The sequence below is a fragment of the Bos taurus genome, chromosome 29 (genome assembly GCF_002263795.3).
Source record: "Bos taurus isolate L1 Dominette 01449 registration number 42190680 breed Hereford chromosome 29, ARS-UCD2.0, whole genome shotgun sequence".
Classification (NCBI taxonomy): domain Eukaryota; kingdom Metazoa; phylum Chordata; class Mammalia; order Artiodactyla; family Bovidae; genus Bos; species Bos taurus.
Window position 1 is genome coordinate 37,517,759 of NC_037356.1, and position 9,353 is coordinate 37,527,111.

Below are 9,353 nucleotides of genomic sequence, written 5' to 3' on the forward strand. Positions count from 1 at the left end.
CCCATCACAAACATCCCAGTATCTCCCCTCAACTTCCACTTTGGCTACTGACAGATGGACTTTCTTTTTGTTTACCTTACTGAGGCATTTGTGATATTTAGCTTGTGCAAACTTTGCAGTGGCTTTTTCAGGTATCAGCTGGAAAGTGGAGACTTGGTTAGCTAAAATATAATTTCGCTATTGTAACATGAAAAATCATCTTTGCAACTTGGTTAATTCTTTTTCCAGTTTTGACTTCGCTTCAAGCGATTGTAATTTGGATTCATGCATCTTCTGGGAGGCAGAGTGGAGAATCCAGCCTCTGCAAACCAATGAGGTACACTCTTGTTCTTTCTCAGTTGGCTGCTGCTGCTGCTGCTAAGTCGCTTCAGTCGTGTCCGACTCTGTGCGACCCCATAGAAGGCAGCCCACCAGGCTCCCCCGTCCCTGGGATTCTCCAGGCAAGAACACTGGAGTGGGTTGCCATTTCCTTCTCCAATGCGTGAAAGTGAAAAAATAAAGTGAAGTCGCTCAGTCGTATCCGACTCTTAGCGACCCCATGGACTGCAGCCTACCAGGCTCCTTCATCCATGAGATTTTCCAGGCAAGAGTACTGGAGTGGGGTGCCATTGCCTTCTTCGTCTCAGTTGGCAGGATCTAACAAATATTCAATAAATTCTAAAGGTTCAGCCTGCATTAATTTGAGGTCCCAATTTTCAGACAATTCAGTGGATCTACCCCATTCAGTAGTTAACAAGCATTAAAGCAAGACTTCCCATCTGGGAATAACAACTTAATTAGTCTTAACCTCTTTCTGTTTAAAGAGTGGCATTTGGTTTCATAAATCCTGATCACAGCACCAATTGCTGATTTCCCAAAAGTTTTCTTCCATTTTAGGTTGATAGAATCTAGTAACAAAAGAAATCAGTTGTTACACACAAGTAAACAGTTTTAACTTGTTATAGAAAATTATTTGACTTGTTTTGGTATACAATCTTCAAAAGAAAAGAAATAGAAACAATAGAGAGAAGTAATAGCATGCACATCACCAAACTGGGCCAAAAACCTGATCCAGACCTGAATAGCACTTAGAAGGCTCAAATGACAGCAATCTGGGGTCCCAATGGGTAAAGGGTCTGAGCAGTGTGTCCACCCCATGAGTGAGATTTCAAATTGCAGTTTTTTGGGTTCCAGCTTATAATTTCAGCCCGCAAACTGATATTATCATCAGGTGGTGTTGGATAATGCAACTCTGGTTTTCCTTCAACTTTTACAATGCTGTTTCACCTTGTGAGTCAAGGTTTTCCAGACCCTGGGAGGCTGGCCAGGCCTCCAGGGGCCCAGAAAATTCCAGGAAATTTCTTCTCTTATATAAGGTGCTACTTGACATACTGGTAGCAATTTGTGTACCTGCAAGTGGGCATGTAATCCAGGCCCAATTCAGGCAAAGTTAGATCTGTCAGAGGCAGCTCCTCTACTTCTGAAACCTAAACAAGACTACCTCCTCAATTTAACTTCCCTAACAGCATCACATTTCTTCCAGTATTGAAAATGTGCAATTATAATAGTGCTGTAGCCTAGATCTTTGATGCAGGTTGACATCATAGAGGCCCCTGATCTGTTCCATCTGTCCCACTACCTAAAGCCACTCAAATGTCAGTAGACTGCTCTTGAAGTCTTCACTTTAATTTTTGAGGTCTTTTCCTCCTAGCCATCTCCTCTCCAATGGAGGACAGCAATGCACATCTTGTGGCATGTCTAGGGAGACCACACGAGATAAGGAATGTCTAGCATGGCCCCCACCATCTACTTTCATCATATTATTAGCTGTGTTTTCTCTCCAAGTTGGAAAGAGTCTCCCCATGCTTAGACAGGTTGTACAGTTCAGTTTGGCTTTCAGCCAATCCCCAAAGAAATGACTATAGTAGAATTCTCTGTATTATGAGAATTTTTCAAGTCTACTCCCCACAGATGCTGATGGAGGCAAAGATTTTATCCAGAGGACGTATTTCTCATCAGGCCATAGTGGCTTAAAAGAGAATATTAGAGCAGATTAGAGCATATATAACTAGGTAATCTTCAGCACCACTACAAGCTCAGAACTTGATCTTCCCTGAGTGCTTGGACCCAGGAAAGAACCATGAAGTGGCGGTGGCCCTCTCAGACTGCATAGTCATGTAAGTAAGGGGCTGTTAATTGGCATCATCTCTCCTTCTGGGACTTTTCTTGTTGTCCTTTTATTCTTTCACCCAGCAGGGTTAGAAGGACATGTAATCATTTCCTGACAGTCTTAAAGTTCAGCTCTCCCTTATTGATAAGTCCTTTCCCATGGGCACTGTGGGGCCCAAGGGCCTTGGGGTAGAGCTGCATGTTTGCATATCTCTTGGGGTTCCAGTTACATCATGACTTCTATGAAAATGGAACTTCTTGGAATTGTTCAGTGCACAACGTGTGCAACTGTATGTTGTGTCCAGTGAAAAAGCGTTTCTTTTGTTTTTGGTTCTAGGTCTTCTCTCTGCTCTCTCTTCACAGCTGTGTGTATGTATCTGTGTCTTCACTTCTGTATCTCTCTTTCATCCCTCCACATTTTGGATGTCTCTGTGCATGCAGAATGCTCAGAGTTTTTTTCCTTTTTAAAAAGTTCTTCCTTGCTTCTCTAGTGTCTCAACTTCCTTTTTTCATTCCACATCTCCTGGCTTCCTCTCTGAGCACTCTCTTCGGCTTGATCCTGGGAGAAAGATCAGGAGTACTGCTTCTGGGCTGTTTTACATCTAACAAGCATCTCGACCACAGCCAAGTCACAAACTCCCTGCATTTGAAATTCCTCCCTCGTAAAAAGAGAATAATGATCCTGCTTCTACCTCCCTGCCTGAGTTTCTTTAAGAAAGATATCGTGGGATGCCCACAGCCATTACCATTACCATATTTGAGACCTCTTTTATATCAAGTATGTTGTATTCATCAGTTCACTAAATATCCAAAATATTTCATATGGGGGGTGGGGACTATTACATTCCATCTTTTTTCTACGGGAGAAACTGAGATTCCAAATGGCTTATCCAAGATTACCTCAACAGAATCTATATTTAAACCTAGGTCTTTGCCATGGTCTTTACATGGCCTCATGATAAGATGACACTTACAAAAATGCTTTAAAAAATACAGTGCCATTCCAATGCCAGGTATTACAGTCATATCATAACATGAACAGCTGATTGTTGCCCCTTCCTTGTTTCCTTTTCCCAATGCTTGGTGAAAGAATCCCTCTAACAAAGATGAAGACCATGTGAGAAACCCTCAGGGAAAAGTTGCTGAAAAATTTCTCTGAGGAACAAACACACTTACAGCCTGTCCCAGAATACTGCTGATGACCAGAAATCCTCTTCTCAGCCCCTGAGGAACTACATGGATGTGAGAGTGTTGAGAGGATGGTGTTCTTCCCTAGCACTGCGATTCTTCTGGACTTTTAGGGTGGGTTGTTGGAGCTGGGGCTCCTGCAGGAGGCAGAAACACTGGGGAACAAGGATTCCATTCCCAGAGGAGAAGACACTCTCAATCTCAACTCTTGGTCTGTGGTGACTGGGCCCAGCAATGATCAGGTGGCAGGTAAGCATCCATATCTGTGCCAAAGATGTATCACTAGTTTGAGAGAGACTGTAATTTCTGAACTAAGTGAACCCCTCAGTTATAGATGAAGGGTGAGGAATGCCTTCAAATAAAGTCAACTACAAATCGAGTCTGAAAACCAGGCAGATGAAGTTCAGACTCTACAGATCCAAGAACGATACCAGTAAAAAGTTACCAAGCCCCTATTGCATGTGATGCCATAAAAGTCTAACACTATGGTTATTGTTCATTGATCTGAAAGAAGATCTTGACTCTTACTCAAGAATGCACAGGTCAGCCAGAGCAATAGTCAAAGAGTAAATACTTGTCAAGTGGAAGGGCCACCTGTGTGGTTTTGATAGGAGTCTTGAGTTTAGGGAATGTAGCCTGGGGTAAGCTTGGAGTGCCACCTGGGAAAAGCTTCTCAAATGAAGGCACCAGGACTTCCCTGGTGGTCCAGGGGTGAAGATTCTACACTTCCAATAAAGGAAGGCAGGGTTCCATTCTTAGTCAGGAAAGTAAAATCCCATATGCCAGGCAGCCCAGAAAAAAATAAAAAATTAAATCAGGCACCAGTCTGAGCAGGGACTGTGAGGTGGGACAGTTGGAAAGTGATTTCAGGGGACATGGGACACACAGAGGGAGGCAATACTCTGGGAATCGGGGGTGGACATGGCAGTCAGATCTGTCCTATCCTCCCTCCCATGCCCCTGTAGTTGGCCTACATCAGCAACATCAACACTGGAACACCCTCTCAGGAGTTCCGGGTCATATTCAACACGGGCTCATCTGACTTGTGGGTACCCTGCATCTACTGCCTAAGTCTTGAGTGCTGAGAGTGCCAGCCCCCTTGCCCATCTTTTATTTCCCCTCCCATACCCTTTTCCATCCTTGGCACCTGGCCAACAGTGTTCTTTTGTGTCTGCAGATGAACGCAGTAGCTTCGACCTTCACTTGTCCACTACCTTTATATGCGTGGGTCAGCCTTTCAGTGTCAACTACAGTACTTGGTTGATCAAGAGATTTCTTGGTTATGACATTGCTCAGGTAATGTAGAAACGAGAAGCTGAGTCAGGGCTGGTCATGGAGTGACCACTGCTTACTAAACAGATGCTGGACCAGCTGGCAGAACCCATCCTTCTCAAAATTCCCTAGTGACTGGCCATCTGCCTGTCAGGACCCCCTGGGGAGACAGAGCCCCTGCTGACACACAAACTCCCAGAACAGCTAATCCAGAGAGTGGCTGGGAGTGTGGACTTGCTGATCCTTTGCCTGTGAGCAGGTCAAGGTTCATTTTGCTGGGACAGGGATGGGGGAAAGGGCACCCACTTTTATATTCTCAGAAAGCTCCAGGCTCTTTCATGACAATAACTTGTTTAATTCTGCAACAAATCCATGCAGCATGTACAATGATTAGCTCCATGATAGCTAATCATAGCTCCACAGACAATGAAACTGAGGTGCAGAGAACAAGGGCCTTGCCAAGGTCACATATCTGGTAAGTGGTGGACCTAGGCTGGCCAGTCAGGGCTCCAAGTATGTGCAGGTTATTTGGGGAGAGGATAAAACTGATTTGAGGTTCTTGAGGGGCAGCCTAAGGCTTCAGGTATCCAGGCAGGGAAAGCAGGGGGTACAGATGTGCTAGGGGCCTGACAAATGTGTTATCACTAGGGGACTTTTAAGAGTCGAATATAAACCTTGGCCTGCCACCCCAAAGTGCCTTAGTATTTTCTGTCCCCCTCACTCTCTCTTTTTCTCTCTCTTTCTCAAACACACACACACACACACACACACCCAAAAGCATGTTTCCCAGACAGAATTTTCTTAAGAACCTTGCAAGTGACATTGTAGGATTCTGTCTTCCTGGGCAGATGCAGAATTCACAATGCATTGCCTTGATTTCAGTCCATTTCTGTCAATAGATCATAGTGATGCCAAAGAGAAGACTACCCTGCTCACTATACATTTTTTCCTCATGTGGGAACCGTTTGGTCCTGTCCTGATTCTCGGTTGCTGCACCCATACAGAAGGCATGAGGCCATTCTGACTCACTCAGATGGTGTTTGTCAGAGAGCAGGTGTTGTTAAAATCCATAGTCCCACACAAATGGAACCCAAATTCCTATCCCAGCTTGGTCTAACTATCTGAGTCAGTGCAGGGCATGGCTAGGCCTCAGTTATTCTCTGCAGTGGTAATGACAGCTGCGCCCCAGCCCAGTCCCAGCCTCGCTTCCTAAACCTTTATGGGGGAACACTCTACTCTCCCACAGATCGAGTACCTTGTTGGTGTGACCCAGCCACTCAGCCTAAGCTATGAAGAGTACAGGTTCAAAGATGCACCCTTTGATGGCATCCTGGGCTTGGGCTACTCAAACCTCTCTGTTGGAGGGACCACTCCCATCTTTGACAACCTGAAGAAACAAGGAGTCCTTTCCCAGCCTGTCTTTGCTTTCTGCTCAGGAAAGTCTGAGCTGGATGAGTCCTTGCTACAAATCAGCTGTATGATGCTTTCAGTTCCATAAAAAATTATAAACCACCTGACCCAGAAGTTTCCTTTATTCTAGCCCAGGGTAACTATGGCACCAGGGCCCCACTCAACACTGCCACTGGTTTTTTATAAGTAAAGTTTTATTGGAACAATGCTCATGGGCTCCAAGGGATCAGCTTGGTCAGGAAGGAGGAAAGAAGATGGAAAGCAATGGAAGGTGTCAGGTAATAGGTTGGAGGAAAAAGCAACAGGATTTGCTGATGGATTTGATATGGAAGAAAGGACAGAGATGTTGGGAATATTTCCTTCCTCTCTGACATTTCACCAGGAGACCAGAACCAGCTAAAAAATTTGCAGGAGCTAGTGCAAAATGAAACTGTGGGACATTTTGTTTAATAAGCATTGAAAATTTCAAGACAGGGATGGTAGAGGCATGGGGCCCTGTTGAGTATGGGCCCCACGGATAGCATAGGCACAGGCCTGTGAAGCCAAACCTGGGTGAGCTTGAATCCATGCCCATAATGCCCTTGGGCCAGGGCTTTTTGGAAAAATGATATTCTAGGCAAAGGGGAAGCCAGACCTCTCCAGCTCGGTGACCTCTGATGGTATCTCTAAGTACTCAGGTCACTGGAAAGAACCAGATCCTCTCACACAGCTGGGTGGTCAGTGTCTGGCCAGGCTGCCCGGTTTCAAACCTCTTCTCTGCCACTAATTAGCCGGTGAGTGACCTGGGTGATGTACTGAATCCTCCAGTTCCTCAATTTCCACATCTGTAAAATGGGGAGAGTAGTAGTGCCTTTGATGGGTGAATAAGCACAGCTCTCAGACATTTCCTGGTGTTATTCTCCTCCAACAAACTCCCCTCTTCCTTCTCTTGTCAGCTGTGGGGAGAATGGCAGCCTGGTGATGTTTGGCAGGGTGAACCACACCTACCACAATGGGGACCCTAACTGGGCACCAGTGTTTTGAACCCACCACTGGCAGATTGCCATGGTCCAGTAAGCAGCTCCCTCTGAGGGCCACCCCAAGTGATGCTCCCACCAGGGCACGTGGACACATTCAGATACACACAAATGCATGCCTAGATACCCAGTCACACTCACAGACACATGCTCCACCCACAAGACACAGGTAAAGAGACATAAACACACTCACACAAATACCCACACAAACACACAGACACAGATAGAAACTGGCAGACACTCAGACACACATAAAAAGACACATACAAGCAGTCAGACCCATAAACACACAGATGCACACACCACCCATGGGTTCGTAATTGCCCCGGGCTTCCTGAGGAGGTCTCTGACCAGGGTCCTGAGAGGTCTGTGCAGCTGGGGGAGGGCTGCCCCCCTGAGTGTGAGGTGGGAGCACACACACTAACCTCTAGTGTGAGGTTAGAGGACCCTACAGTGTGGTGAACAGAGGATCAGGGAGAATTTCACCAGCCTGAACAGAGTTATGATAAGATGACCAACTGTCCAGGGCTACCGGGGGGAGAAGGGGGTTCTTGGTACACAGAAGAGCCAGTTCAAACACAGAGAAAGTCATGAACAAACCAGTAAAACTGGTCTCTTGGTTTCCTTAAGGAGAAGCTACCCAGCAATGGAGAGAGGGTAGCTGCAGTCTTGAGACCTGAAGACAGCTTATACAAAGAGATATTTGCCCTACCCACAGCCACCTACCTACAGCGGGACACAGTGGATCAGGAGCTGTGACAGAGAGAAGCAAGAAGCTGGAATCCAGGAGTGGCCTGAGAACAGGGGCAATATTGGATGGGATTCTGTGTGATACCCTCAGAAAAAAAGCTGACCTCTCCTTAGGAGTCCCCTGGGCTAGCTTGGGCATCCCCTGGCCGGGGCCTCAGTATCCGAGCCGCGTGAGGGGGCGGTGCTGGAAGACACCCTCTCCCGGGACAGCTTGTGTCTCCCCAACCACCACTCTGAGCATCTACTGCCCCAGGGAACCTCCATCTTCACTGTGTGTGCTGACCCATTATTGGTCAGACACCAGATACAGGTATCTAGATGTTCTCCATTCATGTTTTCATTGATGGATTCATTCATTCACAAACATACATTGTGCATCTGCTGTGTGCTGGATACTTCAGGAAGATAGTGAGGATGCAACTTGCCCTCACATCTAGTAAGGTGGACATACATGAGACAACTCACACACCCAGTGAATTGCCACATTAGTACATGCTAGACATGAGAAAGATTCTATAGTGAGCAAGCGAGACAGGAGCCTGATCTAGTCTGGGGGGGATGACTTCCCTGAAAATGTAACAATTAAATTGAGACCTGAAAGTTGAGGAGAAATTAGCTAGACAAAGAAAGTGGGAGTCTTCTTTGAAGGGCATCCAGCATGTGCCCAGGCCCTGAGGCACGAAAGAGCCTGGTGCATTCAAGAACTGAAAAGAAGTCAACGAAGGTGACTTGAACAGAGCCAAGGAAAACAGAGTCAGGGCAAGAGCTGAAGGGCTGTTCAACAGACAGTCAGGGAGGGGACAGTCATGGGAAGACTTCAGGGTGATCCTGCTGCCTGTTCTGTCCATTTTCTCTCAGCATCTCCATGAATGTGATAGTTACTGCTTGTAAACATGGCTGTCAGGCCCTTGTGGACACCAGGACCTTGTCTCTGTGTGGTTCGAGAAGTATGGTCACCAACATCCATAGTCTCATCGGAGCCAGTCTCTTCCAGGATGACAAGGTGTAGGGTCATTCCGGGGCTCTCCCAACAAGGATCACCCGCGCCAACCTTTTCCCCTTTTTCTCTAACATCCTTGGTTCCATGTAAAGCCATCATGACCCTGCTTACTCTCACTTTCACCATCAATGGCATCGACTACCCTGTACCCACTCAAGCCTACATCCAGAAGGTGAGGGGCCAACCCAGAAGGCTGGTTCTCAAATCTAGGACTTGCAGGAACCCTTGGGCTACTGCTGGGTGGAGGGGTCCCCCGACAGGCCAGGTCACCGTGTTGCAGATGCTGCTCAGCCCATGTGTCTGGGTCACTGCCTCCCACAAAACCAACCACTTAATTGTAAAGGACAGTCTGGATACCCATCATCTTGAAATAAATATAGAGACACCAGCCCAATATTGGCCTGGTGAGGGGCACAAAAAGATGGGAACTCTAAGGGCCTCAGCCCCCAAAAAGCTTCCATTCATCCAGAGCCCTCAGATGCATGAACATGGAAAGTCAGCTCTAGCAATCCCTGAAATACACCAAGTGACAAGCAGGATGGCTGGGGACAGTCCCAATGTGCTGTGCC

The 9,353-nt window shown here is 46.6% G+C and overlaps 1 long non-coding RNA gene across 2 annotated transcripts; it reads left to right on the top strand.

Annotated features, from left to right (window-relative positions):
- The first annotated feature begins 1,383 nt into the window (after positions 1-1,383).
- Positions 1,384-8,068, top strand: LOC100847667 (uncharacterized). Of its 2 annotated transcripts, XR_009493358.1 has the most exons (4): positions 1,384-2,156; positions 3,239-3,585; positions 4,514-4,632; positions 5,855-6,089. It is a non-coding gene; the product is annotated as an uncharacterized lncRNA (long non-coding RNA). The 2 variants fall into 2 exon arrangements; XR_240659.1 differs by lacking the exons at positions 1,384-2,156; positions 5,855-6,089 and adding an exon at positions 7,665-8,068 and having other exon boundaries at positions 3,412-3,585.
- The last annotated feature ends 1,285 nt before the right edge of the window (positions 8,069-9,353 follow it).